Genomic DNA, 13,784 nt, shown 5'->3' on the forward strand with positions numbered 1-13,784 from the left:
AATATACATTCTGTTAGGAGAAACCATCCATGAAATCACGAAGGATTGTATATTTTCTATAGAAGTGTGCGGTATGGCTGCTCTCTGAAGAAATGAACTCTCACATGTCTAAAATATAGCATGGGGCTTCCCTGGTGGCGCAGTGGTTGGGGATCCGCCTGCCAATGCAGGGGACACGGGTTCGAGCCCTGGTCCAGGAAGATCCCACATGTCACGGAGCAACTAAGCCAGTGCGCCACGACTGCTGAGGCTGCGCTCTGGAGCCCGCGAGCCACAGCTGCTGAGCCCGTGTGCCACAACTAATGAAGCCTGAGCACCTAGAGCCCATGCTCCACAACAGGAGAAGCCACCACAATGAGAAGCCTGTGCACCGCAACGAAGAGTAGACCCGGCTCGCCACAACTGGAGAAAGCCTGTGCGCAGCGGTGAAGACCCAACACAGCCAAAAATAAAAAATAAAAAAAAAACAATAAAATACAGCATGTACCATGACAGCTAAATCAGAAATTTCAGTGAAATGCTAAACTGTGTTTAAGTCTTCCTTTTTTCTTACACGTTTCATTCCAACTACTCCCGAATGTACTATTTCAACTTAAGTTGATTCTGTCACAAACTCATATTGTTTACATTTTATGGCAGTTGGCATCTTGGTTCTCTTGGACTGAATAGTCAGAACTTTATAAATGTGCTGTGATTGTACCATGGGTCAGACCAGCCATGCTGGGCAGTGATGGGGCACCAGCTAGATGCTATGCCAACTTGGAGCCGCGCTGAAGTTGACAACTGATTTAGCACAGTGAGCTGTTTCAACTGAGACTGACAGTTTGTGTTCTCTAACTTCAAGAGACAGTTATTTTGAAAGATGTATTTCTTTTGTTGGGCTAAAAAAGAATACTTTGTCTTAATTATACTTGACATTTCAAAGCTCATACCAAGAGCTTTCTCTGGGGACAGAAACAAACCACTTGTCTCCTCTAGAATAGGAGACTGAAATGAATAAACACAACCCTTGTTCTTCTCATTCGAGAGTGCAATTTCTCTGGTATTTGTTTGTTTTTTGTTTCATTAATTTTTTTCTTTTGAAGAGCACTGGATGGGCTGTAGCTTAATATTCTCTAGGACAATCAAAGTATTGATGGGAGAAATATTTTGGAAAATTAAGAATAAAATTGCTAGTGTACAAAGCAATATATTGTGTGCCCTTGGTTGTTCTGTGTGTTCATTCAGAGCAGTTAATTTTATCTGAAGGGGTAAAATAAAATGGGTATTAATATACCAAGAATCTGACATTTCTAAGCTTGTGTTTCTTTAAATAACTGCAAATTAACAGACTACAGTTTTCTTCAATTTTAATTTAAGTTGTCATTTCCTTTCAAAGTATACGATTTTTGTGGTTTCTATACATCTTGAAATGTTTCATGATCTATGTTTTATCTCTTATGATACGATCTATATAAATCTTTATTATATAAAAGTATTCAAATCACTTTTTCCATGAAGGTGCATAGGAGATAATGTAGTCTAGCAAAACTGAAGTAATTTAATTAAAATGAAAGTAATTTTATAAAATATATGATGCATTTTCTGAGAGAATAAAATTAATTTAGTCTTATTTGTACTTCTAGAAAGTAGAAGTTGAAGTAATCAATGGCATTAAATAGCAAAAAATATGAATAATAGATATCTGCAATTTTTTTCCAAATTATATGGCATAAATACAGTATCCATTAAACACAAGACTAAATTTTAGTATATAAGTGTGAAATTATGTAAAATTCTTTGAAATATATGGATAGAAGCAGATTTTTCCTTTAGATATAATTGTAAGATATCAGAAATACTCAAAGAATTTCTTTATTTTACCAGTAACAATACACAGACATCAACTACTTTTGTATGAGTCAGTAGAATATATATGAGAAGTTTTAAGGAGGGAAGTTCAAGTAGGCACTTAGAACCAGAAAGAGGTGTCTAAGCATACTATTCACATGAATTGAAATATTTGCTTCAAATAACACTGAAAGAAACTGAAGAACATATTATGAGGTTGTTATTTTGCATATGTACTTTATTTTAAAATTTATTTTATATGTCCTCTCTATAATCTCATACATCTCAAATTTTTCTCAACAGCATCACATGTCCTTTTGTAGAAACTGTGCCTGTTTCTATTTTTCTGGATTTAATTCACAGATTATGTTAGTATTATTAATATGTTATCCCAAAGGCAAGGACATTATTTCAAGGGGAAATTCAGAAACATGGTGAGATAACAAATCCTAACTGGTTAACCTAGTTATTTAATTACTAATATTAATTTAATCAATTATGGCATATTGCGATGTCTTCGTACTTGAGATTTTGTTTGTGCTGGACAAGCAAAAAAGACAACAGTCCTTGCCCTTGATAAATAATCACATATTTTATGATGATATCTACATTTTAGATAATAGGCTTCTTAATAGTTTTTTAATAAATGACAAATGTAATCTCAATTATATTGTTGTAAATATTTATATTTAAAATAAAATTGTATATTTCTCTTTGAAATGACCCATTGGAATTTAAATACCAAAGCAATTTGATAACTCACATTTATCTATGAAGAAAAAAACACATAAATAAATCCATCTTTAACAGTCAAATTTTTGACTATGTCACCTTTTCCTCTTAAGTCATATTTTCATTACACATTTCTCATAGACTATTACCCTTATATATTATAAATTTTAAATTGGAAAGTCTTCTATTAATCATCATGTAATAATTTTTATCTATAAAATCACATACGTGTATTGAACTCTATGTTTAATTCTTTAGGCCGTAAGCCTGTACATTTTAAAAGATTTTTTCAGGACTGAGTTAAGACTTCAATTATTTTAGCATATACCTGGTCAAAACAATAAAAATGTATTGCAAATTTTAAAAAAAGGCATAAAATGAAAGTTATATTGAAAATGTCTCTTAATATACAAACAGCTCATGCAGCTCAAAAAAAAAAAAAAAAAACCACAATCAAAAAATGGGCAGAAGAACTAAATAGACATTTCCCCAAAGAAGACATACAGATGCACAACAAACACATGAAAAGATGCTCAACATCATTAATTATTAGAGAAATGCAAATCAAAACTACAGTGAGGTATCACCTCACATCGGTTAGAATGGGCATCATCAGAAAATCTACAAACAACAAATCCTGGAGAGAGTGTGGAGAAAAGGGAACCCTCCTGCCCTGTTGGTGGGAATGTAAATTGATACAGCCACTATGGAAAACAGTATGGAGGTTCCTTAAAAAAACAAAAGTAGAACTACCATATGACCCAGCAATCCCATTACTGGGCATATACCCAGAGAAAACCATAATTCAAAAAGACACATGCACCCCAATGTTCATTGCTGCACTATATACAATAGCCAGGACATGGAAGCAACTTAAAGGCCCATTGACAGATGATGGGTAAAGAAGATGTGGTACATATATACAATGGAATATTACTCAGCTGTAAAAAGGAACAAAATTGGGTCATTTGTAGAGACGTGGGTGGACCTAGAGACTGTCATACAAAGTAAAGTAAGTCAGAAAGAGAAAAACAAATATCGTATATTAACACATATATGTGGAATCTAGAAAAATGGTATAGATGATCTTATTTGCAAAGCAGAAACAGACACACAGACGTAGAGAACAAACGTATGGACACCAAGGGGGGAAGGAGGGGGCGGAATGAACTGGGAGACTGGGATTGACATATATACCCTATTGATACTATGTATAAAATAGATAACTAATGAGAACCTACTGTATAGCTCAGGGAACTCTACTCAATGCACTGTGGTGACCTAAATGGGAAGGAAATCCAAAAAAGAGGGGATATATGTATACATATAGCTGATTCATTTTGCTGTACAGTAGAAACTAACACAACATTGTAAAGCAACTATACTCCAATAAAAATAAAATTTTAAAAAGGCTCTTAATATTATATCTACCTACATGTAATGTTTTATTAAATAGTTCATATATTTATGAATGAGTATTACTGGGTGCAAGAATTAGAGTGAGTTCAGCATCAATTTTATTCTACAGTATATTTTTAGAAATGAAACCAGTGAGAAAACAGTGTATCTGAAAGTAAGTCAATGGAAATGGAAGGTGTTTTGTACAGCAACGTTACCTAACTTTTAAAGTGTTTCTAAGTTATGAGATAAAATTCACAAGTGTTGTCTATCAAAAAGTAGAATTATCTTGGTGATACATTATATATCTAGATGATCAAATCTTTCTACAAATTTGTTAAAAGCAACAAAATAGAATTCAAATAATTTGTAAAATTATTCACCTGTTAGTCATGTAATCATTCTTTCTAAACCAAATTTCTACTCAATTTGGGTATTGAAAAGCATATGCAAATTGATTTTACCCAGACCTTCTCAATGACTTAACTTTACTTGCTATTCTTTTACTCAAAGATATTTAAAAATGGAGATTCAGTCAGATGAGATGGGATAGAATATCTGCAAGTTATACATCTGACAAACAGATTGTATCCAGAATATTTAAAGAGCTCTTGGAATGAAACAGCAAAAAAACAACCAATCAAATGAGGAACTGTGCAAAAGACTTGAACAAACATCTGTGTCATCTATGAACATGAAAGAGATGCTCATTATCATTAGCCATTAGGGATATAAGACTTAGAGTTATGATGAGATTTTACACTCACCTTTCAGAACAGCTGTAATAACATCAACAATACTAAGTGCTAGTGAGGGTAAGGGACAACTGAATCTTTCATACATTGTTGTTGGGAATGTAAATGGTACAGCAACTCTGCAAAATAGTTTGACAGTTTCGTAAAAACCGTATACTTCCAATACAATCAACAATTAGACTTCTAAAGAAGTGAAAACATGTGTTTACACAGAAACCTATACACAAACGCTCATAGAAGTTTTAACTTTAGAAGCCAAAAAATGAAAACAACTTAGACGTCCTTCAGTGAGTGAAAGGATAAATAATCTGTGGGTCATTTACACCATGAAGGATACACAACATTAAAAAGGAACACACTATTGATACACTCAACTTACATGTATCTCAATAGCATTATATTGAGTGAAAAATGCTAATCTCAAAAGGTTACATATTTATGATTCCATTTATGTAACATTCTTAGAATGACAAAAATTATAGTGCTTAAGAACAGATCAGTGGGGGTCAGGGTTTAGAGTTGGGGGTGGGTGAGCCTGTAAAGGGGTATCATGAAGAAGTTTCTTTAGGGAGAGAGAATAATACTGTATCCTGATTGTGATGGTGGTTACACATAACTATGCATGTGATAAAATTTTATAGAAGTATACAACAAAAATGAGTAGTGCATGCAAAAAATGATAAATCTAAATAAGGTCTATAACTGAATTAATAGTATAGTACCAATGTCAGTTTCCTCTTTTTTGGTAATGTACTATGGTTATTCAAAATGTTATCATTGGGTGAAAGTCATACGGGTATTCTCTTCATTATGTTTGCTGATTCCTATGAGTCTAAACATATTTCAAAATAAAAAGTTAAGAATATATTTAAAATATTAAGCATAACTCTTTCATATTCTACGAACAACTCTAGTATCTAAAGTCTTTGCTGATATGATTTTGCTGACAGTTGTTCTTGTTTTCTCTTGCTCATGGTTTAGTTGCCTTGTTGAGAATTTTGACTGCACGCATATCAAATAAAATTCAAAGAATATTTTGAGGCCTCTTTTGAAGATGATTCTCTACCTTACCTGAAGTTTTTATAATACTTAGGTAGTGCTGTTTAGAATGAAAATCTTTGTTAGGGCAAGCTTATAATTGCAAATTTTTAGAGATGACTTTTTTTTCCCACCTTGTTCCAAAACTGGAGACAGTCTATTTTCCTTATTTTCACTTTGGTTTATTTCCACTTCACTCTTACTGAAAATAATGCTATTTTAGTGCCAGATATCTGGTGAAGACATACTATTAAATTAGTGACCATGAATAATTTCTAGGCTTTATCTCCTCTCCTTTATGAGGCTGTGAATATTAAAGTTCCAATGTTCAGTCTTTGTTCTGAGGGTAGCATTGGTGTCAGCGTTTTACTAAATCTCTGGAGTCATGCTTCAGCTAAATTGACTATAGCTTTCTTGATACTTCAAATACAATTTTAAAAGATATTTATTTAACTATGTAAAATATTTTTAGTTGTGTCCTTTATAGCATCTTTCAGGATACCTTATTTGCCATTTCACTAGATACGGAGTTTGCTACTAGATTTTTAAAATAGTTTTGAGTTATCAATTTTTTTTCATATTTTGTTTGTAAGAAAATGACATTGGCATGAAGCAACAGGAATAATTTAAATCTGTAGGTAATAAAAGAAAAAGCAAAAAATAAAATGCAATTTTATTAACCTGAAAAATAAATCAGTTTATCCAATATAATTGGATGACAGATATTTAATGGTTGTATTTTCTTACCTTTCGTATTCGGCAACTCAGATCTTTTCTATAGCATTCAATGAGTCACTCTTATGAACAAAGCCTAATAGATGTGGTTCAAAAAAATCTATAAATAAATATGTGGGGAAAAAAGCTGGGAAACACCTTTACTTTGCATGTATCTAATACAGGAAAATTTGGTTGAATTCAAATAATAGGTATTGTATGTAAATATGTGTCTGAAGTCAGGAATGTACATTTGAATTCCACCCTCCTGGGAGTGTTAAGTAATAAGAGATATCAGATTCAGTTGGTGTGAGACGAATAAAATGTAAAGTGGCATCTACGGCTTTGAAAAGTTCTTGCTTGAAGACAATCTGAAGGTATTTCTCAATATGATAGATTCAAGCTATTATTTTATAAATACAAATAAAAACAGAGGCCAATTTAAGATCCTCTTCTTTGGCAAAAATACTTAGCCCATTGAGTCATGATAGCAAGTATTTCAGATTTTTATCTTTCTAAGATAATTTGCGTCTCTCTGAATCTTAGTAGACATTTAATTAACATTATTATTGTCTATAAAAATCATACACACAATAAATTCCAATTCTCTGTACATGTACATGTACGTTCACACACTCATATGTTATCAAATGGAAATTTTACAGTTCAGATACCATCAGTAGTCTCATGAATTAAAACGTAATTATTCTAAGCTTGATTTCTGGACTTCCATGTTATTTAACTAGAGCATAAATTGTCTCTGAGTGTAACATATAAGCCCACATTACACCTTCGAGGGAAAAACAGTTTCTCTTGAGAAACAAGTGATTCACAAAGGATTATCCATGAGGAATTTTAAAAATCATACAGTTTATCTCACACAATTACAGGTTAGTATTTTATCCTTCAGTGCATATATGAAGTTCATCTAGATTAAAATATGAAGGAAGCAAACTTTGACTTCAATATCACCAGCCTGGTCACTGTAGGTCTTTTAGTTTACTTGTCATCTCACACTTTCTATTAACCTCAGATGTCCAGTGGGTTTTTTTCCCCCTTTTTTAAAACTTTCCACGTAATCATTAGTGAACGATGTATTTAAATATCACATTACCATTTTTCTTGGAACCACCAGTGATTTTTGAATATTAATCAGCCTTCAGCTAGTCATTCATATGTCTACATAGATATCAATATACAATTAAGGGAAAAATGGAAGTCACTTTGGCCAGTTAGTCATGACTGATTCAGGTTTTAAGAGTCAGCCCAGAAGAAAATTCTAACGTAATCAGGGACATAATTAATACTAAAGAAATGAGAAAATAACTTGCATTTGCCAATAGTGTAAACATTCTGATTTTAAGATACTATTTTTATTTAAGTTTCACTGACAATCTTGAAGTTAGTTTTATAACTCATTGTCTTTAAAAATAGAGAACACACAAATTTTTCTCAAGAATGAATGTTAAAAAAATTTTAATTGTCATTATTCACATTTGATCACATGTTCGGAAAACATACACATGTATGTGTATGCATGTATGTGTATATACACAGAGATATATATACCTGACATCATATATATGTATATATATCAAATAAAAAGAATAATGCATTTCCAGTGGTTATACACAGTATAGAAAAACACCACAACTGAAAGAAATCATAGAAGTACAAGAATTCTATTTTCATGATAAACGTTGTTTTCCTTTAGTTTTCTGTTAGCATATTTCAAAGCTTATAGAGTAAATATTGAAAACAGAATTTATTTCTAATGCATAAATCAACTTATTTTTATAAAATAAAAGAATTATCAATGATAAAATTTGAAAAACTTAAGGATGTATGAATAAAGAGCAACCATGCATACCCATGCCGTGTAGATAAAAGCAATTTATATTTTAAAACTTTGCATGCTAATCTTTATTTCAAAAATTTACATATTTGAAATTATAATATATATGTAATAACTTAGCATGTAATCATCTACTATGAGCATGTCCATGTATCATTAAGATGTTTCTTAGACACACAGAAGTGCAATAAATTCATTATTGCGCCTAAATTTCCTCTATTCTACCATGTCATTTTTTGGTCCACACTCAAATTCTGCATTTAAATCTATCTCCACCAAGCTTTCTGTGTATTAATTGAATGTTTAATTTTACTGTTTAAATTTCCTTTAAAGTGTTTATTGACATTAGTATCTACATTAAGTTTTCCATTTCTAGAAGAAAGAATGTGCTTAGAGTAGATTCTGTGGCAGTTGTATGCTTGGCAGGATGATCTCTGGGTAAACAGCAATGGCTGTTGAAAAACATCCTAAATAATTACCAGCAGAAGTATGAAAAAAAATTTTGGTATGTTCTTTGGGATGTTTTGATATACATGTGAAAGTGCACTTTTAGTATAAAATCTGCACTCCTTATTATCTACACATTTTCTTGAAATGTAACACAATTATTCCCAGAATCTTTAAAAGAGAATTCTTGAAATGATGACATGCAATTGTCTTTAATATAATCATTGAGGTCTTTGAAAGCCACAGTACGAAAAGTGCTGATATCATAGCAATTGCCACTGTCATTCAGTAAAGCATACTGTGTTTTTGCAGCAAAATAGAAAGGAGAGATGAGACTTTGTGTCTCTGTCTATTACAGTCATTGGTCTTTTCTCAGTCTTCAATACTAGAACCCTGCTATTCTTCAACATCTGAATATGAATAAATATCATTTGCTTATTTTCTTGTTTTTTTAACTATGTTAAAACTCAACAAATATTACCACTGAAAATTATGTTAATCCATACATGAATATGGAAGTCATAAACCCATTTCAATACAGTGAGATGGATGAATTCTATAAGAATGAGAAAGCAGACACAGTACGGCAACAACTGAGAATATTAACATTGTTTTGTCTGCCAATTCCCACTGAGTTGACTTAGGTTGAAGTTGAAGCCAGAGTTATGTGAATGGCTGGATTGAAATATTTTACTTTTCAAAGTAAATAGAGTTTTACAGTCTCTGCCTATATTACAAATCTTAAGACTATAAGAAGATGTCTGCAAGAGCAATCTGGGAAGGCAGTTCCTTTAGATTAGAAACAAATTGTATTGCTGAACTTGAGGAATTTTGTATTTTCACAAACCATAGATGGATAGGACATTCATAAACGGAAGTTTTTTGTGACCATACCGCTCCTTAATTCTTTCTTTCTCTGGTGTTATTTTTGTAGTGTTATTTCATAGTTTTATAACTCGAAACTATTTCAAAGTCAATATGTGCATGTATGTGTGTTTGTGTGTGTTTATGTATGTATTTCCCCCCACTTTATTTCCTACTAATATTTTGTGCTTCTTTAATGTCCTTACCCAGGTACAGTGAAAAGAGCTTGGACCATGGAGTTAAAGAATATAGGTAACTTATTTAAGCACTCTGAGCCTGAATACCTCAGAAAAATGGACTCAATAAGAGTATGAACTGGTTTGAAAGTGCCCAAAGCTAGTGTTTAGAAGATAGAAAGGATTACATAAATATCAATTACTATATTTTATAATATAATTTTTATAATTTTGATGGAAAACCAAACAGTGTCTTCCTGTTAACTATTACCTAAGGTGGCAGTCCATGAAAAAGTGTGTGTCATGTTGGCAAACTTTACAAGTAATTCTTTTTTGCTTTGTTTTCAAGAATTTTAGTACCGTTTGACATATTTCCCAGTACCCTACATGAGATCAGAAACAATGTAGTAAATATTTTCTTATTTCTCACAGTGTTTACTATGGAATAATTGAGTAAGTTATTATTTAGTACTATGCATTTCCAGGTACATTTTCCAGGTAACCTCAAAGTAAGAAGTGAATATCAGTTCTATTAAATTACATAAGTATATATTTCATAATTTATTTTAATTGAAATCCTTAAATGTCTAATCTTCTTGAACGTATTGTATGTACAGAATATATATTATTATATAAGAGTAATCAAACAAAAGTAATCTTTTTTCTGTTAAGATTTTAAAAAGTATTTTAGAAGATAAGGTTTGTATGGGATATATAATGTTTTTAAAGAAAAATCCAATCGAAATTATAAATTGAAGATTTTGAGTTTGCAAGAGATAATGATGTATAATGCAGAAACATATGATCTGAGAATAAACAATAATAAAAAAACTTTATAGATTATTATGTTTAATTTTCAACTCTGTTTTGGATTATATAGTTTCCTCTTATTTATGCCAATGTAACGCATGAGCTCACTGAATTTGACATCAAAATAAAAAGCTTCTGCAAAGCAAAAGAATCAACAAAATGAAAGGCAACCCATGGAATGGGAGAAAATATTTGCAAATCACACATCTGATAAGGGGTTAATATACAAAATATATAAAGAACTCATACAACTCAATAGCAAAACAAACAATTCAATTTAAAAACGGACAGAGGATCTGAATAGACATTTTTCCAAAGAAAACATGCAAATGACCAAGAGGTACATGAAAAGATGCTCAACCTAACTAATCATCAGAGAAGTGCAAATCAATAACACAATGAGATACCACCTCACGCCTCTTAGAATGACTAACATCAAATATATGAGATAACAAGTGTTACTGAAGATGTAGAGGAAAAGGAATCCTTTGTGCACTGTTCGTGGGAATGTCAATTGATGCAACCACTATGGTAAACAGTATGAAGATTTCTCAAAAAATTAAAAACTAGAAGTACCATGTGATCCAGCAATTCCACTCCTGTGTATATTACCAAAGGGAATGAAACTAGGATCTGCACCCCATGTTCGTTGCAGCATTATTCACAATAGTCAAGTTATGGAAACAACCTGAGAGTCTGCTGACGGATGAACAGATAAAAAAGACGCAGCACGCATATGCAGTGGAATGAAATTCAGCCATGAGAAAGAAGGAAATCCTGCCATTTGCAACAATGTGGATTGAACTTGAGGGCATTATGCTAAGTGGAATAAGTTAGACAGAGGAAAACAAATAACATATAGTACACTTGTATTTAGAATATGAAAAAGCAAAACTCATAGAATCAGAGTAGAACAGTGGTTACCAGGGGCTGGGGAGGGGGGTGGGAGAGAATGGGGAGATGCTGGTCAAAGAGCACAAACTTCCAGTTATAAGATGAATAAGTTCTAAGGATTTAATGTACAGCATGGTGATTGTAGTTAATAATAAGGTTTTCTCAGGTCTTTCCTGAGCATGTGTCTTGCCTGGGTCTGAGGGTGGCTGTTTTGATTCTCCCTTCCACGTGCACTGCTTTTTAAATGCCTTAATTTTCAAGAGTATCACCCTAGCTTCCCCGGGCCTTTGATGGTCTACTGTTTGCCTCACCTGTACTCTCTCGCTCCAGGTGTCTGCCGGGGCAGTCTCCCTAGAGCTTTCCCAAGAGGCGTCCACTGCTTTCCCTGCCTGAGATCTAAGTGAGGTGAAACAAACACTGGTCCTTCAGGAAGCCCCCAGTCAGGTTGGAATGTTTCAAGCAAGTCTTCTCTGCTTCCTCCACTTCAAGGGAGAGAACTGGGGACCGGGCTGCCACCTTCTACAGACAAATACCCGGTTGAGCTGGTGAGGGGATGAGGCAAGCACGAGTGAAAATGGCCCCAAATCTCATACCTTTATAATGTGGCTTTTTCTTGACTGGGTGTTCACTCGGTTGGTGTAGGCCTTCTATCCAGAGTCCTGGTAAGGTTAATTTAGCCCAGTTTTTAGTTGTTTGATGTCTCCCTGGGGGAACAAGAGCTTGGAGCTTCCTATTCCGTCATTTTCTGGAACAAAAGTAAACCTATTTTAAATCATTTATTTAGATGATTTATCCTAATCTGTTATAAAGCAAGAATCCCTCAGATTGAGGTAAAATTAACTATGTAATGATTATAAAATACATAATTAAATAAGAAATCATGCTTATTTTTATTTTTGTTAAACTAAGGAAACCTAAGGAAACATTTAATTGTCTATGTCTCACTTTTGTTATCTGTATAATGAGACTAATGCGCCCTCACAGGGTGGCTTGAGTATTAAATTATTTCACACATGGGCGGTGTATGGAAGAATGCCTAGCACATAATTAGTTCTCAGATAAAATATAACTAGTTTTATTTTTATTATAATTTTTTCATAATTAGCATCAAAATACATAAAGCAAATCTTAAACATAACGGATCAATAGAAATAATTTTGTTAGAATGAACACATAATTTGTAATACAAATTGATATTCTGAGGATGAAAGTAATATTATTTATAATTATACTGGAGAAAACAGCAATAAATCAGGACTCTTCTGGGTAAACCTGTACATAATTATGGTGAATAATTTAACATTTCTCTGACAGAAAAAATTACTATAACAAAAAAGCCATTCATGCAATTAATAAACATGGAATAATATATGTTTGAACTTTTTAATCTTATAAATATATGTAATAAATGATGGTCTTTAATGTAAAATAATGGTCTTTAACGCAACGTTATGAAAATAAATGAGCTAAACTATGTCTTAAGTTGTTAATCAAACATATTAAACAAGACAGGAAGGCAAAAGAAAGTTATCAAAATGAAAACAGAAATAAAACAAATAAATAAACAAAATAGACAATATTGGAAATAAATAAAAAAGAAAATAATTCTTAAATACAAAGACATTAGAAATTTTTTATTAATTAAAACTCATAAAAATGAATAAAAATAATCTCTAAGAGGCTGAAGATTTTGTAAAAATAGTCAATTGCATTCTTACATTTAGAGCATATGATTTTACCTGAGGTTTCTTTTATGTTATATTAACTAATCCAGAACACGATAAAGGATAAAATTTCATCAGAAACTAATGTTGAAACTCACAAGGATTGCACACTTACACACATATTTTTACTTCTACCCACATACATATACACTAGAGAAGTCTTACAAATATGAATGCATTTGGCATTACTTAATCCAATTTAACACACACACATATATACACACACACATATACATACACACACACACACACACGTACATCTTTCAATCCAGTGATTCTGTTCCTGGGTTTATATTTCACAGAAATTCTTGCACAGACATAAAAGGACATAGTGTAGATGTGAGCTGTTTGTCAATTCAAACTCATGACCACTGGTGCTGGTGCAAAATATAGTCCATACCAGTCAATAAAAATTCCATTAAATGCTCTAATTAATCAAATGACAAAGCCATGGCCAAAAAATTCACAAAGGAACAAAGAAAAAATTACTAATGACCAAATAAAATATTGGAAATGCACAAGTAGAATTTTAAAAAGGAAATCAAAG

Source organism: Balaenoptera acutorostrata, chromosome 21, assembly GCF_949987535.1.
Source record: "Balaenoptera acutorostrata chromosome 21, mBalAcu1.1, whole genome shotgun sequence".
In the NCBI taxonomy this organism is placed as follows: Eukaryota; Metazoa; Chordata; class Mammalia; order Artiodactyla; family Balaenopteridae; genus Balaenoptera; species Balaenoptera acutorostrata.